This window comes from Somniosus microcephalus, chromosome 16, assembly GCF_052327205.1.
Source record: "Somniosus microcephalus isolate GS21.2 chromosome 16, FLI_Smic_1.0, whole genome shotgun sequence".
Lineage (NCBI taxonomy): Eukaryota > Metazoa > Chordata > Chondrichthyes > Squaliformes > Somniosidae > Somniosus > Somniosus microcephalus.
In genome coordinates, this window is record NC_141002.1 from 45,098,881 (window position 1) to 45,118,487 (window position 19,607).

The following is a 19,607-nucleotide window of genomic DNA, read 5'->3' on the forward strand; positions in this document are numbered from 1 at the left end:
AATTTATTGGAGTGAATGCAATATTTAACAAAATAATCATGAGGAACGGAGATCACTTTTATAGAAGCTCCTTACTTTGAACTTCCTATCCTACTTCCTGTAAGAACTCCATTCCCTTCTCCTAGTTTCTCCATCTCCGCTGCATCTGCTCTGATAATTCTACCTTTCACACCAGAGCTTCCTAAATATCCTCCTTTTTCCTCAGCCAAGGATTCCCCTCCACTGTGGTTGACAGGGCCTTGGACCAAGTCCATTCCATTTCCCTTGCTTCTACCCTCATTCCTACTCCTCCCTCTCAGAATCATAATAAGGTCCCCCTAGTTCTCAACTTCCATCCCATTAGCCTCTGCATTCGATAAATCATCTACCGCCATTTCTGCCATCTCCAACGCAATCCCACCACCAAATATATCTTGTCCTCCCCTCCCTTCTCAGCATTCCAAAGGAATGATTCCCTCCGTGATATCCACGTTCACTCTTCCATCACCCCTAACACCTGCTCTCCTTCCTCTGGCATCTTCCCATGCAAGCGCAGAAGATGCAACACTTGTCCATTCATCTCCTCCCACATCATCAGGGCCCTAAACACTCCTTCAGTGTGAGACAGAAATTTACATGTAGTTCCTCCAATCTAGTATTCTGTATTCACTGCTCATGGTGTGGTCTCCTCTACATTGTGGAAACCAAACACAGATTGGGTGATCACTATGCTGAACACCTCCGCTCTGTCTGCCGGTGCGATCCTCAAATCTCTGTAGATTGCCATTTCAATTTTCCATCTTGCTCCCACTCTGACCTCTGTCTTTGGCCTTCTACACTGTTCCAATGAAGCTCAACGTAAGCTTGAAGAACAGCACCTCATCTTTCTACTCAGCATTTAGTAGCCCTCTGGCCTTAACGTTGACTTCAACAGCATTAGACCTTAACCACAGCTCCCATTTTCCCTCTGGCAGTAGATACTGGTAATGTAGGATGGGTGTGTGCCATTTTTGGTGCTGAGGAGGGAGCAGGTTGGCACTTGAGGCTGGGGACTTGCTTTATTTCTTCCACCAGACTCCTGGGCCACTGGAGCCTAATCCACCTTGCCAGTTCTTCATATTTCTCTTTCTGCCTATCCTCCTTTAGCTACTCACATACGTGTCTTGCATACATCTTTTATTTCTTTTATTATGCCTCCTTTAACTCATGCTAATATCACTTCTGCCATTTAAACATATCCTGTTCTCCATCCAAGCACTTCACAGGTTATTCTGTGCAAGTTTTTTCTCCTTCCTCCTTTCCCTTGTTCTGTTCCTTTTAAATGCTGTTCATCTGTAATATCTTCCAGTCTTGAGGAAGAATCTAAGACCTGAAATGTTGACTTCTGTTTTTCCACAGATTCTGCCTGAGAGCAGAGAGAGCAGAGAGGAGAAGAGTATTTCCAGCTTTTTTGTTTCTATTTTAAGCACTCACAACTTAGGTGGATCATGCGTTAGGTACAGAGTAAAGTTCCTTTCATTCTTCCTTCACAATGTGCTTTGATAGCCAAGATCAGAATAATACTCTAATTGGAGATTTCCAATTCGCACACCAGCCATCCATACAGTCTCTCTAAGTGGAATTGTCAAGTCGGTGGCAATTATGATTGAATTATGGACAATTTTGCGCTACGGACTTGAGCTCATTGCAGCTGGTTGTGCCTGTCCCAAACCCATTTTATTTAGTAGTGTTACAGTCAAAAGAGAGAAAAAGAAAACATTCATCCTATCTATCTGGATTTGAATCCTGATGGTACTGATGAAAGGACAGTATATTCAGACACTCCACAGCCCACTCTACTTCAATTCATAATACAAAGCACAACAAAATGTAATTGTTTGTGAGATTAACCCTCCCTTTCTAAATGATTTTCTCCTTTCCCAAGTTGGGCCTCATACCCTATATCCAGGCAAAAGTGTGGCTGGTGACTTGCTTCCAGGCCTTTGCCAATGCTGCTCGGAAACCAGTTACTAGGAGATCCTCCACTGCTCTCCATGTTGACTTTCCCTCTGATTTTTTATCTCTTTTGCTCCTGTCCTCTGTGCTGTTCTTTTCCCCAATGATATGTTTGAAATTACTAGCTCAGCACTGTGGAAGATCATCAGCATATTGCTGCAGCACTGCTGGCCGAAGTCTTTTTACAATAGAAACAGGACATTTCTAGGATTAGTCACCTGGGAACAGCCATCCCAAAATCAAAAGTGACACACTTTAGGACAGGAGGATGCCTACATAAAAGGTCACAGTAACAAACTTTGCCCTAGACTTTGATGCTGTTTAAAACATCAACATCTGCACTTACCCACTGAAGCAGATTATACCAGCTCAACCACTGGTAGGATCTCCTGGACTGAAATGGATGATATTGCACACAAGGTGGACATAAGCAGGAATCTAGATGTACAAGTCACATACTTAGGAGTGATCCCAGCATAAAGCGATTGGGAATGGAGCAATGATTAATCTGTTATTGCTAGTTGTCAACAGGTAACAGGGCAGTGTTAATTGGAGATCCATCCAATGCTCACCCAAGATAATTCAATCATACATCCCATGTACATGAATTCAGTGCTATAGTACAGTAAGATTTTAGGTAGAACTGTAGTATGACAAGTTAGATGAGATTGTTTCTGTGTACTGATATATAACAGATAACCTAACACTGTTACATCCTGAATTTGACTCCCTTTATATTTATTTAGGATCAAGCAAAGATTACTCTTGGTATTTACATAACCTTTATGTATTGCAATGTTACATGTGTTCAAGCTCTAAGTACACACATACAACTTGTTAAAAATATTGAAAGAATAAAACAGCTGGGCAGGATACAGTGTCAGGAAGATCAAATCAAATCTGAGACAGAAAATCTAGTTACTTTTATTTTTGTACTTGTCCCTGTAGAGTTTTATCATGATTTTGAACACTACATGGGAGGTTTCTCCGATCCTGAAGAAATGGCCAAGACTGCGGTGCATGCCAGCACACACTCACTGGAAGAGTCATATCAGCTCATTTAAATTATAGTACAGTAATATGCTCCCTACATATTTTTCACACGCAGAGGGAGCTCAATGCTAGCAGATGGGTGGGGCTACAGAATGCAGCAGTTCTTAAAGGGCCGCTGCTACTATCTTTTGCTGTTAATTGTTGTGGCTGATGGCTGGGAAGAAGATGGTTGTATGAGGTCTGGGTTGCAACACTGGGTTCCTGAAGTGAGCGCCAGAGGCCTGTGGTGTGGGAACATCTGCCTTTCTTCTGCCTAAACTTTTCTTCCTGCTCCTAAGTCCATAAATGGCACTGCCAGGCCCAATAGAATTTGCATGCTGAGTACTTAGAAACATAGAAACATAGAAGATAGGAGCAGGAGTAGGCCATTCGGCCCCTTGAGCCTGCTCCGCCATTCAATGCGATCATGGCTGATCATCCAAATTCAGTACCCGGTCCCTGCTTTCTCCCCATACCCCTTGATCCCTTTAGCCTTAAGAAATATATCCAACTCCTTCTTGAATATATTTAATGTATTGGCCTCTACTGCCTTCTGTGGTAGAGAATTCCACAGGTTCACCACTCTCTGGGTGAAAAAATTCCTCCTCATTTCTGTCCTAAATGGCCTACCCCTTATCCTTAGACTGTGACCCCGGGTTCTGGACTCCCCGACCATCAGGAACATTCTTCCTGCATCTAGTCTGTCCAGTCCTGTCAGAATTTTATAAGTTTCAATGAGATCCCCTCTCATTCTTCTAAACTCCAGCGAGTACAAGCCCAATCGACCCAATCTCTCCTCATACGTCATTCCTGCCATCCCAGGTATCAGCCTGGTGAATCTTTGCTGAACTCCTTCCATGGCAAGAACATCCTTCCTCAGATAAGGCGACCAAAACTGCACACAATACTCAAGATGTGGTCTCACCAAGGCCCTGTACAACTGCAGCAAGACATCCTTGTTCCTGTACTCAAACCCTCTCGCTACGAAGGCCAACATGCCATTTGCCTTCTTAACCGCCTGCTGCACCTGCATGCTTACCTTCAGCGACTGGTGCACAAGGACACCCAGGTCTCATTGCACTTCCCCTTCTCCCAATCTATTGCCATTCAGATAATAATCTGCCTTCCTGTTTTTGCCTCCAAAGTGGATAACCTCACATTTATCCACGTTATATTGCATCTGCCATGCTTTTGCCCAATCACCCAACCTGTCCAAATCATCCTGGAGTTTCTCGGCATCTTCCTCGCAGCACACACGCCCACCCAGCTTTGTGTCGTCTGCAAATTTGGAGATGTTACATCTAGTTCCCTTGTCTAGATCATTAATATATATTGTGAATAGCTGGGGCCCAAGGACCGATCCCTGCGGTACCCCACTAGTCACTGCTTGCCACTCGGAAAAAGACCCGTTTATTCCAGCTCTTTGCTTTCTGTCTGCCAACCAGTTCTCTATGCAAGTCAATACCTTGCCCCCAATCCCATGTGCCATGCTAATCTCTTATGCGGGACCTTATCAAAAGCCTTCTGAAAGTCCAAATACACCACATCCACTGGTTCTCCCTTATCTATTTTACCAGTTACATCCTCAAAAAATTCCAGTAAACATAGAAACATAGAAACATAGAAGATAGGAGCAGGAGTAGGCCATTCGGCCCCTCGAGCCTGCTCCGCCATTCAATGCGATCATGGCTGATCATCCAAGTTCAGTACCCGGTACCTGCTTTCTCCCCATACCCCTTGATCCCTTTAGCCTTAAGAAATATATCCAACTCCTTCTTGAATATATTTAATGAATTGGCCTCTACTGCCTTCTGTGGTAGAGAATTCCACAGGTTCACCACTCTCTGGGTGAAGAAATTCCTCCTCATTTCTGTCCTAAAAGGCCTGACCCCTGGTTCTGGATTCCCCGACCATTGGCAATATCCTCCCTGCATCTAGTCTGTCCAGTCCTGCCAGAATTTTATATGTTTCAATGAGATACCCTCTCATTCTTCTAAACTCCAGCGAGTACAAGCCCAATCGACCCAATCTCTCCTCATACGTCATTCCTGCCATCCCAGGTATCAGCCTGGTGAATCTTTGCTGAACTCCTTCCATGGCAAGAATATCCTTCCTCAGATAAGGCGACCAAAACTGCACACAATACTCAAGATGTAGGTTAGTCAAGCACGATTTACTTTTTGTAAATCCATGTTGACTTTGTCCGATCCTGTCACTGTTTTCCAAGTGCTCTGCTATTACAGGTAGACTATCCTTTATCCAAAAACCTCGGGACCAGCCGAGTTTCGGATAAAGGAGAATTTCGGATTTCGGAAGGTGGGTCGGCAGGGGTCCGCGGGGGGGTCGGCGGGGGTCCGCGGGGGGGGGTCGGCGGGGGGTCGTGCGCACGACTTACGCTGACGCTCAGCGTAAGTCAGTCGGGGTCGGCGGGGGTCAGGGCCGGCAGGGTACGCGGGGGGGGGTCGGCGGTTGTCGGGGCCGGCGGGGTCCGCGGGGGGGTCGGCGGGGGGGATCGGCGGTTGTCGGGGCCGGTGGGGTCCGCGGGGGGGTCGGCGGTTGTCGGGGCCGGGGGGGTCGGCGGGGGGGATCGGCGGTTGTCGGGGCTGGCGGGGTCGGCGGTTGTCGGGGCCGGCGGGGTCCACGGGGGGGTCGGCGGTTGTCGGTGCTGGCGGGGTCGGCGGTTGTCGGGGTTGGCGGTTGTCGGGGCCGGCGGGGTCCGCGGGGGGGTCGGCGGTTGTCGGGGCTGGCGGGGTCGGCGGTTGTCGGGGTTGGCGGTTGTCGGGGCCGGCGGGGTCCGCGGGGGGGTCGGCGGTTGTCGGGGCTGGCGGGGTCGGCGGTTGTCGGGGCCGGCGGGGTCCGCGGGGGGGTCGGCGGTTGTCGGGGCTGGCGGGGTCGGCAGTTGTCGGGGCCGGCGGGGTCCGCGGGGGGGTCGGCGGGGGGTCGTGCGCACGACTTACCCTTTATCCGAACTTCCGAAACCGGAACCCTCTAAAAACCGAAGGTTTTTTCGTTCGTACGCACGACTTACGCTGAACGAAAAAACCTTCGGTTTTTAGAGGGTTTCGGTTTTCGGAAGTCCGGATAAAGGGTAGTCTACCTGTACATCTTTTATAATGGACTCTAGCATTTTCGCCACTACCGACGTCAGGCTTACCGGTCTGTAATTCCCCGTTTTCTCTCTACCACCTTTTTTGAATAGTGGGGTATCATTAGGTACCCTCCAATCCATGGGTACTGTTCTAGATTCCATCGAATGCTGGAAGATGATCAGCAAAGCATCAACTATTTCTAGGGCCACTTCCTTAAGTACCCTAGGATGTAGATTATCAGGCCCTGGGGATTTATTGGCCTTCAATCCCATCAAGTTCCCTAACACCATTTCCTTACAAATAATGATTTCTTTCAGTTCCTCCCTTTCATCAGACCCTATGTTCCCCGACATCTCTGGGAAGTTATTTGTGTCCTCCTTTGTAAAGACAGAACCAAAATATGTATTTAATTGGTCAGCCATTTCTTTGTTCCCCATTATAAATTCCTCTGATTCTGACTGCAAGGGACCTACGCTTGACTTGAGCAATCTTTTTCTCTTCACATACCTATAAAAGCTTTTACAGTCAGTTTTTATGTTCCCTGCAAGTTTACTCTCATATTCTATTTTCCCTTTCTTAATTAATCCCTGTGTCCTCCTTTGTTGAATCCTAAACTGCTCCCAATCCTCAGGTTTGCTGCTTTTTCTGGCCAATTTATATGTCCTCTCCTTGGATCTTATGCTATCCCTAATTTCCCTTGTTAGCCACGGTTGAGTCACCTTTTTTGTTTTATTTTTATGCCAAACTGGGATGAACAAATTCTGTAGTTCATCCATGCGGTCTTTGAATGTTTGCCATTGCCTATCCACCATCAACCCTTTGAGTGACATTCCCCAATCAATCCTACCCAACTCGCGCCTCAGACCATCGTAGTTTCCTTTATTTAAATTTAGGACCCTAGTCTCTGAGTCGACTACTTCATTCTCCATCTTAATGAAGAATTCGATCATATTATGATCGCTCCGACCCAAGGGGACCCAACAAGATTGCTAATTAATCCTTTCTCGTTACATAATACCCAGTCTAAGATGGCCTGATCTCTGGTTGGTTCCTTGACATATTGGTCCAGGAAACCATCCCTTAAATACTCCAGGAATTCCTCCTCCACAGTATTATTACTAATTTGGTTAGCCCAATCTATATGTAGATTAAAGTCACCCATGATGACTGCTGTGCCCTTACTGCACGCTTCTCTAATTTCCCTTTTAATGCCGTCCCCAACCTCCGCATTACTGTTTGGAGGTCTATATACCAATCCCACTAACGTTTTCTGCTCCTTGGTATTTCTCAGTTCTACCCATACAGATTCCACATCATCAGAGCTAATATCCTTCCTTACAATTGTGTTAATCCCTTCTTTAACCAGCAATGCTACCCCACCTCCCTTTCCTTTTTGCCTATCTTTCCTGAATATTGAATACCCCTGGATGTTGAGTTCCCAGCCTTGGCCACCCTGGAGCCATATTTCCGTAATCCCAATCAAATCATAATCGTTTACCTCTATTTGCGCAGCTAATTCATCCACCTTATTACGAATGCTCCTCGCATTAAGACACAAAGCCTTCAGGCTTGTTTTTTGAATGCTCTTAGACCTATTAGAATTATTATTTACTGTGGCCATGTTTGATTTAAACCATTGATTTCTCTGACTGCCACTTTTGTTTTTCTCCTTCCTATCTTTTGCTTTTATCCTTGTTTCCCTTTCCTCTGTCCCCTTGCTCAGGTTCACAACCCCCTGCCATTTTAGTTTAAACCCTCCCCCAGAGCACTAGCAAACACTCCCCCTAGGATATCGGTCCCGGCCCTGCCCAGGTGCAAACCGTCCGGTTTGAACTGGTCCCACCTCCCCCAGAACCGGTTCCAATGTCCCAGGAATTTGAATCCCTCCCCCTTGCACCATTCCTCTAGCCACGTATTCATCAGAAATATCCTTCTATTTCTACTCTGACTAGCACGTGGCACTGGTAGCAATTCTGAGATTACTACCTTTGAGGTCCTATTTTTTAATTTACCTCCTAACTCCCTATATTCCGCTTTTAGGACCTCATCCCGCTTTTTACCTATATCGTTGGTACCTATATGTACCACGACAACTGGCTGTTCACCCGCCCCTTCCAAGATGTTCTGCAGCCGCTCTGAGACATCTTTGACCCTTGCACCAGGGAGGCAACACACCGTCCTGGAGTCTCGTTTGCGGCCGCAGTACCGTGGTTGGAGCACAGATTTGCAGACGCTGCCAGCAATAATGTTGTTCTTACATATGTTGCTACAGGTTTGTGGTTCTGTATTACAAAAAATCAGCAGGAATATTTATAACAAGTACAGCAAAATCAATATGGAAACAACAGTATGAAAAGTCAAGCAGGGCAGCAAATTCCAAATCATCAAAAATTTGTCAAATAGTTTTAAAAATCCAAGCTCTGAAGTGAGAAGCTTTTATATGGGCAAGCAGTGCTTCAACTGTCAATGCTTCAACTCCCAACTGTCCAGCTGTTGGCCCTCCATTCACCATGACATTTCTGCAGCTACCGATCTGCTCAACCACATCCTCACCACCACCTTCGATGCCCTAGTCCCTACTAAAACAATTACCCTCTCTCACCCTGGCTGTTCCCCCTGGTATGGCTCTCATCTTCGCTCCCTTAAGTCCAAGAGATGCAGACTTGAACGGATATGGCGGACAACTGGTTTAGTCATTCACCGTCAGATCTGGCTGGACCACGTAAGGCATTATCGGGTCCTGCTCTCATTGCCAAAATTGCTCACTATTTCAGAATCATTCTGGAATGCAAAGATAAACCATAGCTCCTATTCTCTACTGCTAACCATCTTCTTAAACCCCTGTCCCCTGTCTCCTCCACCCTCATCTCCGATAACAAGTGTGAGGAGCTCATGGATTTCTTTGTCTCTAAGATTGAGACCATCCGTTCAGCTGCCTCTGTCACTCCCCTTCCGTCCCCAAACCTGTAAAGTCTGTGGGTTATATAGCGAAGTAATACACAGACTACAAGAGTAACTTAAACAGGACTTTACTATTCGAAGGTCAGGGCGAATCTGCCCAATAAATTCTGCCACAGCACTTATATACCGGTGTGGTCACCGTCGGTATTACAGTATACAGCAGCCAGGATAAAGTAGTGCCACACCTAAAATAGTTCTCTTAAAGGCGGACGGTTACATACAATAGTTCTCTTAAAGGTAGAACAGTTACATACACTACAAAACCCATTGGGCCAAACTCCCTCTAAGGTTTCCCCCTGCCCTAGCTCTGAACACACATCTTTCTCTAGTTTCTCTCTGATCTCCCCTCATGACCTCTCTGCGCTCATCTTGTCCATGAGACCCACCTACTGGTCCCTTGACCCTATTCCCACCAAACTGCTGACCACCTGTAAATTTCAAAAAAACCCTGTCAAAATGCTGAAAGCCTGTTTGGCCCAGTGGTAAGGGCATGAAACGGTTAAACTTCGAGGCACAGAAAAGGTGCCAGTCATCAAAGTCTGCAGTTCTTGGAGAACACATTGATACTGGACAATGAAACTTTGACTCATGATTAACGCTGAAAAGGACATTGACATTGAACTGTGAGGCCTTGAATCATGATTGGTTTTGATGGGAAAAATGAACATCTGGACAATGCTCTGAGTTTAACTGAAACAATGGGGGTCATGATCGACTTCCATGAATGGAAGATACACAAGTCCCGAGCAGACAATCAGCCAACCGCCCATCAACAGTAATGGAAATCACATTGAATATGTGTTACAGAAAGCGGGAGAGGAGATAAGGAGATTTCTTCGATCTCATAACTCTGTACACCTCCGGTGATTGAATTACAGGTTGATGAGGTGTGAATGTCGGACAGTTCAGCAAACCGACAACCGAAACTGGTTGGGGGAGGCCCAGCATGGGGCCAGGTGACTAAAAGAACTATAAGAAGGGTCCACACCACAGCTCTCTCTCTCTTTCGCTCGGAAGCTCTCTATGGGAAGCTCTCTCACTCGGAAGCTAGCTCTGACTAAAGCAACTGCCAGGTGTAAGAAGGAAGGGAAGACATTCATCTCCAGCTCCCAGCCTGCAATCGACGTTGGCCACGACCAGCCGGACGGGTGATTGTAAGTATCAGTCAACTCTACAAGGGGTTTGCGCTGTGTAGGCAGCTACAGTCAGATAAAGGAGGATGGGGACAGGTCATCTCCGGTTCAGGCCTACAATCCACAACGGTAACGACCAGCCGTATGGGTGATTGTAAGTTTCAGCCAAATCTCAACAGGGTTTTGTTTGTGTTTTGTTGGTTTTAATAAACTAATAGTTTTGGGTTGAACCTAAACCTTTGTGTCATCTACCATTTTGTTCCTGTAAAACCCAGAGTCAAAGAACCCTTGTAAGGACGAGGAAACCAAACACCTTACACACCCAACTTCCTTTTCTGGCTCCCATGTTAGCTGACGTTGTTAACGGTTCTCTCTCCTTAGGTACTGTCCCCCTCTCCCTCAAATCTGCTGTCATCACCCCTTTCCTCAAAAAAACAAAGCTTGAACCCTCTGTCCTTGCAAACTACCGCCCCATCTCCAACCTCCCTTTCCTCTCCAAAGTCCTTGAACGTGTTGTCACCTCCCAAATCCGTGCCCATCTTTCCCGCAATTCCATGTTTGAATCCCTCCAATCAGGTTTCCGCAGTACCAAAATTGCTCTCATCAAAGTCACAAATGACATCCTTTGTGACTGTGACAAAGGTAAACTATCCCTCCTCGTCCTTCTTGACTTGTCTTCAGCCTTTGACACGGTTGATCACTCCATCCTTCTCCAACGCTTCTCCACCGTCGTCCAGCTGGGTGGGACTTCATTCGCCTGATTCCATTCTTATCTATCTAATCGTAGCCAGAGAATCATCTGCAACAGCTTCTCTTCCTGCTCCTGCATCGTTACCTCTGGTGTCCCCCAAGGATCTTTCCTTGGCCTCCTCCTATTTTTCATCTACATGTTGCTCCTTGGCGACATCATCCGAAAATACAGCATCAGTTTCCACATGTACGCTGACGACACCCAGCTCTACCTCACCAGCACTTCTCTTGACCCCTCCAAGGTCTCTAAATTGTCTGACATCCATTTCTGGATGAGCAGAAATTTTCTCCAGTTAAGTATTGGGAAGACCGAAGCCATTGTTTTTGGTCCCCACCACAAACTTTGTTCCCTAGCCACTGACTCCATCACTCTCCCTAACATTTGTCTGAGGCTGAACCACACTGTTCGCAACCTTGGTGTCATATTTGACCCTGAAATGAGCTTCCGACCACATATGCACAGCATAGCTAAGACCGCCTATTTCACCTCCATAACATTGCCCGTCTCCGCCCTTGCCTCAGCTCATCCGCTGCTGAAACCCTCAACCATGCCTTTGTTACCTCTAGACTTGGCTATTCCAATGCACTCCTGGCTGGCTTCCCACATTCTACCCTACGTAAACTTGAGATCATCCAAAACTCGGCTGCCGGTGTCCTAACTTGCACCAAGTCTCGTTCGCCCATCACCCCTGTGTTCACTGACCTACAGTGGATCCCGGTTAAGCGGCGCCTCGATATCAAAATTCTCATCCTTGTTTTCAAATCCCTCCATTGTCTCGCCCCTCCCTATCTCTGTAACCTCCTCCAGCCCCACAACCCCCCAAGATATCTGCCCTCTTCAGCATCCCTGATTATAATCACTCAACCATTGGTGGCCGTGCCTTCTGTTGCCTAGGCCTGAAGCTCTGGAATTCCCTGCCTAAACCTCTCTGCCTCACTACCTCTTTTTCCTCCTTTAAGACGCTCCTTAAAATCTACCTCTTTGACCAAGTTTTTGGTCACCTGCCCTAATGTATCCTTATGTGGCTTGGTGTCAATTTTTTTTCTTATAGTACTCCTGTGAAGCGCCTTGGGACGTTTTATTTATGTTAAAGGCACTATATAAATACAAGTTGTTGTTGTTCAAAAGTAATGAGGCCTGGAAACATGGGGAATTCACCGTGGGACTATTTGATATCATTTGTATTAAATTTAGAGTTGCAATGAGGCTTCCAAAAACCAGAAAGATTATTGTATTCCATCGATGACAGCATATTAGAGTATTTCACATTTCATTTTAATCTTACTGTGCAATCTGCAAAGGTGTTAAATTAAATAAAGGTCATTTCCAAATTCTTATATAATCATTTTGGGAATTTGCAGAAATTTGGTTGTGATTTAAGAATTATATGTACATAATAGGAACATTTATAGGAAATGTTTTTAGGAAGGTGGAAAGCAAGAAAGAATTACAAGCTTTGCTGTCAAAAATACATATGGAAATTAGACTAGTTGTTATGTACAGTTACTGCACTGCTTTTTGAAAGAGTTATCTGCCATATTTGCCTGAAGAAACTACTAATTCTGTGCAATTTCAGTTTATCACACTTAGCTGCATTACCATAGCAACCATCAATTAGATATTCCCCATTTTGTTTCTGTAAAGTTAGTTTGACTGAAAGTGTGAACATTCAGGGAGACAGTGATCCTAATTTACATGCTTTATGATATATGGAGATGATGTTTGAGAAATAGTTGATGTGTTACCATGGTAACAGCTAATTTCTATTCAATCTCCAGAAGTGCTGCTGACCCAGAGGAATATCTTTGGAAGTGTAATTATCCTTGCTTAAAGCATTCTTCAGTTACTTTCCTCACACATGAGTACACAGACATGGTATCAAATGCAATAATATATCTGCAGCACAGCCATTGACAGCAGATGTGTTAAGAAATTAATAAGGAAGTCAACATTGGTATATTTTCCTTTTTTTAAACAAACTATTCTTAATGTGCAAGGACATGAGAATCACTAAAGCTGGGATGTTTGTAAAATTTAATAGAATTACTAATAAAATGTGTGCAGTGGGTGAAGTATTTACATGATCAACTACTTACTCCTTTCATACTTCAAAGTGGTTTTGCAAAATGATTCAAATGCTGGATTTCATTTGTTCTGTTGTGGAGCAGATTTGGAGCCTTGCGGACCTCTATATATGTACATGTAATTGCTGTAAAGTTGTATTTGTAATTTTACAATTCTGGGCATAAACCTTCCTGAATGCCAGAGGTAAACATGCATTGGTGCTTGTAGATGTGGGCTTAGGGTTTGGTCCTGATGGCAACCATCATTAGTGGCAGCAATTTATCTTTGCCTCTGGAATAGCACTGTAATAAATGGAGTACCGTGATGGCTCTGGGAGATACGTGAAGGACAGCTGGGCCTAGTGCAAAAATTAATTCTTGAACTTTCTGCCAGGGCAAAGAAAGCTTAGGTCATGATACCAGGGTAAAAACTGTGGCTAATAATAGAACGCAGAAGGCTGCATCATGCGCCACTATGTCACTGAATATAGATGGGTAAAAAAATCTAGTCCCATTCTGTAATTTCTAGATTTTACTGTTTTCAATATGAACTTTTTGGTCACAAAAATAAGGGATAACAATACAAAGAACATTTTCTACTTTGTACTAAGTATTTCCTGTATAAGTTTAACATGGATCAGATGTAATCCAAGAAAGAAAGACTTGCATTTACAGGAAATTCTCGATTTACCGGCACCTAAATAACCGGAAATCTCTGTTAACCGGCAAAATTCAGGAGTAGGTTTAGGTAAGTTTTACTTCATATAGTGGGCGTTCCTGGATCTGTGGCCGTGTAACTGGGGTTTCTGCACCTGTTGCCATGCAACAGGGACGCCTGGATTTGTGGCTGTGTATGGGGCTCTCGTACCTTTTAACTATACCTCTCTGTAATCCGGACTTTTTGATAAACCGGCACCACGCCGGTCCCGTCGGTGCCGGATAAAAAAGAGTTTCCTGTATATAGCGCCTTTCACGACCACCGGACGTCTCAAAGCGCTTTACAGCCAATGAAGTAGAGTCACTGTTGTAACGTGGGAAACGCGGCAGCCAATTTGCGCACAGCAGGGTCCCACAAAACAGCAATGTGATAATGACCAGATAATCTGTTTTTGTTATGTTGGTTAAGGGATAAATATTGGCCAGGACACCGAGAATAACTCCCCTGCTCTTCTTCGAAATAGTGCCATAGGATCTTTTACATCCACCTGAGGGAGCAGACGGGGCCTCGGTTTAACGTCTCATCCAAAAGACGGCACCTCTGACAGTGCAGCACTCCCTCAGCACTGCACTGGAGTGTCAGCCTAGCGTTATGTGCTCAAGTCCCTGGAGTGGGACCTGAACCCACAACCTTCTGACTCAGAGGCAAGTGAGCCACAGCTGACACAGAATCCAAAGCATCATCTATATGTATCAATTAAACAATATAAAAAAGCATAGAAAACAAGGCCATCTGACTTTCATCAATCCTTCCACAAACGATGTACAATCTATGCAATCATGGACCTTACTCATTTATTTAATATTTTGATGGAAAGGTCTAGATAAATACACTAATTGTCAAAGATATAAAGAAAATCCTGGATATTTATTTAACCGTTTATCACCAATATTCAATCTTGATCCGTACCCCACTGTAAATAATAGGGCTGATTCTGTGTTTAGGTCAAAAAATGGCCTGCACTCCTAGGCAGACCTGCATTGGTTGAGTGGAAGGCTAGCCTTGCTGAATTTCTTGTTGAAAGAGATTAAAGGATTGTTTTAAGAACACCATGATAGTAGTTTTCATTATATTTAGTGTCAGCCAAGGATCTCTACCCACACAAATCCTGATCATCTGTAAAGGGTAGCCAGAAACTAGGGTATGGCAGTAAAGATCCAAATGCCCCTCCCAACCAGTTCTCTCAGAGGGCTGCAGAAGAACCAGGATAAAACATGGCATTCATTACAATGAATTCATCATTCGTCACTGGGTCCCCACTGAGGACATGACACACACCTGCTCTTCCCACTGAATTAGCACTTAGAAGGAGCAGGATATTAGGAAATAGACAACACAGACCCTATACTTTCATCAAGGACAAGCAGCAAGGAAGCAAACATTGAGTTTAGAAATAAACCGATTACACCTTCTTCGAAATGCTTGGTGATGATTTGTGGCCAGTAGGAACATTTGACCACTGGTGTTGTGGCAAACATGTTGCGGTGGTAGTGAAGGCAGTGAAGATTTGACCCAGCTGGGATTCTTTCCCCCATCTTCAGTTCACTTTGAGGCTAATTAATTATGAATTTGTGTCCTCTTTTATTACACTGGCAGTTAAATGAAATGAGCTTCTGACCACATAATAAGCCCGCTTACTTCCACCTCTGTAACATCGCCCGTCTCCGCCCTTGCCTCAGCTCATCCGTTGCTGAAACCCTCATCCATGCCTTTGTTACCTCTAGACTTGACTATTCCAATGCACTCCTGGCTGGCCCCCCACATTCTACCCTACGTAAACTTGAGCTCATCCAAAACTTGGCTGCCCGTGTCCTAACTCGCACCAAGTCTCATTCGCCCATCACCCCTGTGTTTGCTGACCGACATTGGCTCTCGGTTAAGCTACGCATTGATTTCAAAATTCTCATCCTTGTTTTTAAATCCCTCCATGGCCTCACCCCTCCCCATCTCTGTAATCTCCTCCAGCCCCACAACCCCCCGAGATATCTGCATTCCTCTAATTCTGCCCTCTTGAGCATCCCTGATTATAATCGCTCTACCATTGGTGGTTGTGTCTTCTGTTGCCAAGACCCTAAGCTCTGGAATTCCCTGCCTAAATCTCTCCGCCTCTCTACCTCTCTTTCCTCCTTTAAGACGCTCCTTAAAACCTACCTCTTTAACCAAGCTTTTGGTCACCTGCCCTAATTTCTCCTTATGTGGCTTGGTGTCAAATCTTTTCTCCTATAATACTCCTGTGAAGCACCTTGGGATGTTTTACTACGTTAAAGGCGCTATATAAATACAAGTTGCTGTTGTAAATTCAAATAGTCTGCTTACATCTGCATCAACTATGCCTCGCAGTATTTTAACCTAGCCCTTGAGTCCATTTCTCATACTAATCATCCTTATAAAATCTATTAGATGTGTCCATCTCTCCCACCAATCACTTTAATGGGATCATCCTATTATTAATAGAAATCAAGTCAGGTTTGTGATATGGGCTCACATTTACTGGGATGAAGATTGACAACACAAAAGGAGAAATTTTGGAAGCACCCTTACCTCTACCAACACATATCAGAAAATTCCATGACCCACCCGCAATTTTCTAATATGTGCTGGGGGCGGACAATGTTGCTCACCCCTACAAAGTAATTTAATTTAGATTCCTAAAAGGCATAAAAGATAGGAAAGTTTCACCTCCTCTGTTTGGGTTAGATTTGAATCTGAACTGAACTTAAACAACCTTGTTCCCTCAAACTAAAGATATCCAGAGAGGTTTTAGATGACAAATTGGGGAAATGTTGAAATACTTTCTTTAGGACCAATTTTGGGAAGGCCTGCTGACAATGGTTGGGGCCGGGAAATCGGGCTTGTCATGTCACATGCCCAGTTTTTTTTGCACACCTTTTTGTGGTAGATGACTTGGGAATGAAAATGATGCTGTACAATAACTTCTGAGGTATTTTGAACACACCTGTTCCTATTCCCATGTGTGCGGGAAGTGTATCCAGCTGCAGCTACTGGCAGACCGCATTGCGGCACTGGAGCTGCAAATGGATACATACTGGAGCATTCGCGATGCTGAGGACGTCATGGATAGCACGTTTGATGAGTTGGTCACACCGCAGGTAAAGGCTGCACAGGCAGGAAGGGAATGGGTGATCGCCAGGCAGAGTAGTAGGCACAGACAGGTAGTGCAGGGGTCCCCTGTGGCCATCCCCCTCTCAAACAGATATACCGCTTTGAATATTGTTGGGGGAGATGGCTTATCAGGGGAAGGCAACAGCAGCCAACTTCCTGGCACCATGGGTGGTTCTGCTGCACAGGACGGGAGGAAAAAGAGCGGGAGAGCTATAGTGATAGGGGATTCTATTGTAAGGGGAATAGATGGGCGTTTCTGCGGCCGCAAATGAGACCCCAGGATGGTATGTTGCCTCCCTGGTGCAAGGGTCAAGGATGTCTCGGAGCAGCTGCAGGGCATTCTGGAGGGGGAGGGTGAACAGCCAGTTGTCATGGCACATATAGGTACCAACGATATAGGTAAAAAGTGGGATGAGGTCCTAAAAGCGGAATTTAGGGAGTTAGGAGGTAAATTAAAAAATAGGATCTCAAAGGTAGTAATCTCAGGATTGCTACCAGTGCCACGTGCTAGTCAGAGTAGAAATAGAAGGATATTTCAGATGAATATGTGGCTAGGGGAATGGTGCAAGGGGGAGGGATTCAAATTCCTGGGACATTGGAACCGGTTCTGGGGGAGGTGGGACCAGTACAAACTGGACGGTTTGCACCTAGGCAGGATCGGGACTGATATCCTAGGGGGAGTGTTTGCTAGTGCTGTTGGGGAGGGTTTAAACTAAAATGGCAGGGGGTTGGGAACCTGTGCAGGGAGACAGAGGAAAGGGAAGGAAGGATAGAAACAAAAGACAGGAAGGAGAAAAGCAAAAGTGGAAGGCAGAGAAATCAAGGGTGTAAATCAAACAGGGCTACAGTAAATAATAATTCTAAAAGGACTAAAAAACAAGCCTGAAAGCTTTGTGCCTTAATGCGAGGGGCATTCGTAATAAGGTGGATGAATTAGCTGCGCAAATAGATGTAAATGGATATGATATAATTGGGATTACAGAGACATGGCTCCAGGGTGACCAAGGCTGGGAATTCAACATCCAGGGGTATTCAATATTCAGGAAGGAGAGGCAAGTAGGAAAAGGAGGTGGGGTAGCATTGCTGGTTAAAGAGGAGATTAACACAATAATAAGGAGGGATATTAGCTCTGATGATGTGGAATCTATATGGGTAGAGCTGAGAAAAACGTTAGTGGGAGTGGTATATAGACCTCCAAACAGTAAGGCAGAGGTTGGGGATGGCATTAAAAGGGAAATTAAAGAAGCATGCAACAAGGGCACAACAGTCATCATGGGTGACTTTAATCTACATATAGATTGGGCTAACCAAATTGGTAACAATACTGTGGAGGAGGAATTCCTGGAGTGTTTATGGGATGGTTTCCTGGACCAATATGTCGAGGAACCAACCAGAGATCAGGCCATCTTAGACTGGGTATTATGTAACGAGAAAGGATTAATTAGCAATCTTGTTGTACGAGGCCCCTTGGGTCGGAGCGATCATAATATGATCGCATTCTTCATTAAGATGGAGAATGAAGTAGTTGACTCAGAGACTAGAGTCCTCAATTTAAATAAAGGAAACTACGATGGTCTGAGGAGCAAGTTGGGTAGGATTGATTGGGGAATGGCACTCAAAGGGTTGACAGTGGATAGGCAATGGCAAACATTCAAAGACCGAATGGATGAGCTACAGAATTTGTTCATCCCAGTTTGGCATAAAAAAACCCAAAAAAGGTGACTCAACCGTGGCTAACAAGGAAAATTAGGGATAGCATAAGATCCAAGGAGAGGACATATAAATTGGCTAGAAAAGCAATAATCCTGAGGATTGGGAGCAGTTTAGGAGCCAACAAAGGAGGACAAAGGGATTAATTAAAAAAGGGAAAATAGAATATGAGAGTAAGCTAGCAGGGAACATAAAAACTGACTGTAAAAGCTTTTATACATATGTGAAGAGAAAAAGAATGGTGATGTCAAGTGTAGGTCCCTTACAGTCAGAATCAGGGGAATTTATAATGGGAAACAAGGAAATGTCAGACCAACTAAATACATACTTTGGTTCTGTCTTCACAAAGGAGGACACAAATAACCTCCCAGAGATGTCATGGAACATAGGGTCTGATGAAAGGGTGGAACTGAAAGAAATCAGTATTTGTAGGGAAATGGTGTTAGGAAAATTGATGGGACTGAAGGCCAATAAATCCCCAGGGCCTGATAATCTACATCCCAGGGTACTTAAGGAAGTGGCCCTAGAAATAGTAGATGCATTGCTGGTCATCTTCCAGAACTCGATAGACTCTGGAACAGTACCCATGGATTGGAGGGTAGCTAATGTTACCCCACTATTCAAAAAAGGTGGCAGAGAAAAAGCGGGGACTTATAGACCGGTAAGCCTGACATCGGTAGTGGGGAAAATGCTAGAGTCCATTATAAAAGATGTAATAGAGCACTTGGAAAGCAGTGACAGGATCGGACAAAGTCAACATGATTTACAAAAGGTAAATCATGCTTGACTAATCTACTGGAATTTTTTGAGGATGTAACTGGTAAAATAGATAAGGGAGAACCAGTGGATGTGGTGTATTTGGACTTTCAGAAGGCTTTCGATAAGGTCCCGCATAAGAGATTAGCGTGCAAAATTAAGGCACATGGGATTGGGGGCAAGGTATTGACTTGGATAGAGAACTGGTTGGCGGACAGAAAGCAAAGAGTTGGAATAAACGGGTCGTTTTCCGAGTGGCAGGCAGTGACTAGTGGGGTACCGCAAGGATCGGTCCTA

At 45.0% G+C, this 19,607-nt stretch overlaps 1 protein-coding gene across 14 annotated transcripts in view; it reads right to left on the minus strand.

Moving 5' to 3' along the window:
• Positions 1-19,607, minus strand: part of LOC147106116 (voltage-dependent calcium channel subunit alpha-2/delta-4-like) — an 888,222-nt gene that overhangs the window by 143,968 nt on the left and 724,647 nt on the right. The gene's annotated exons all lie outside the window — the stretch shown is intronic.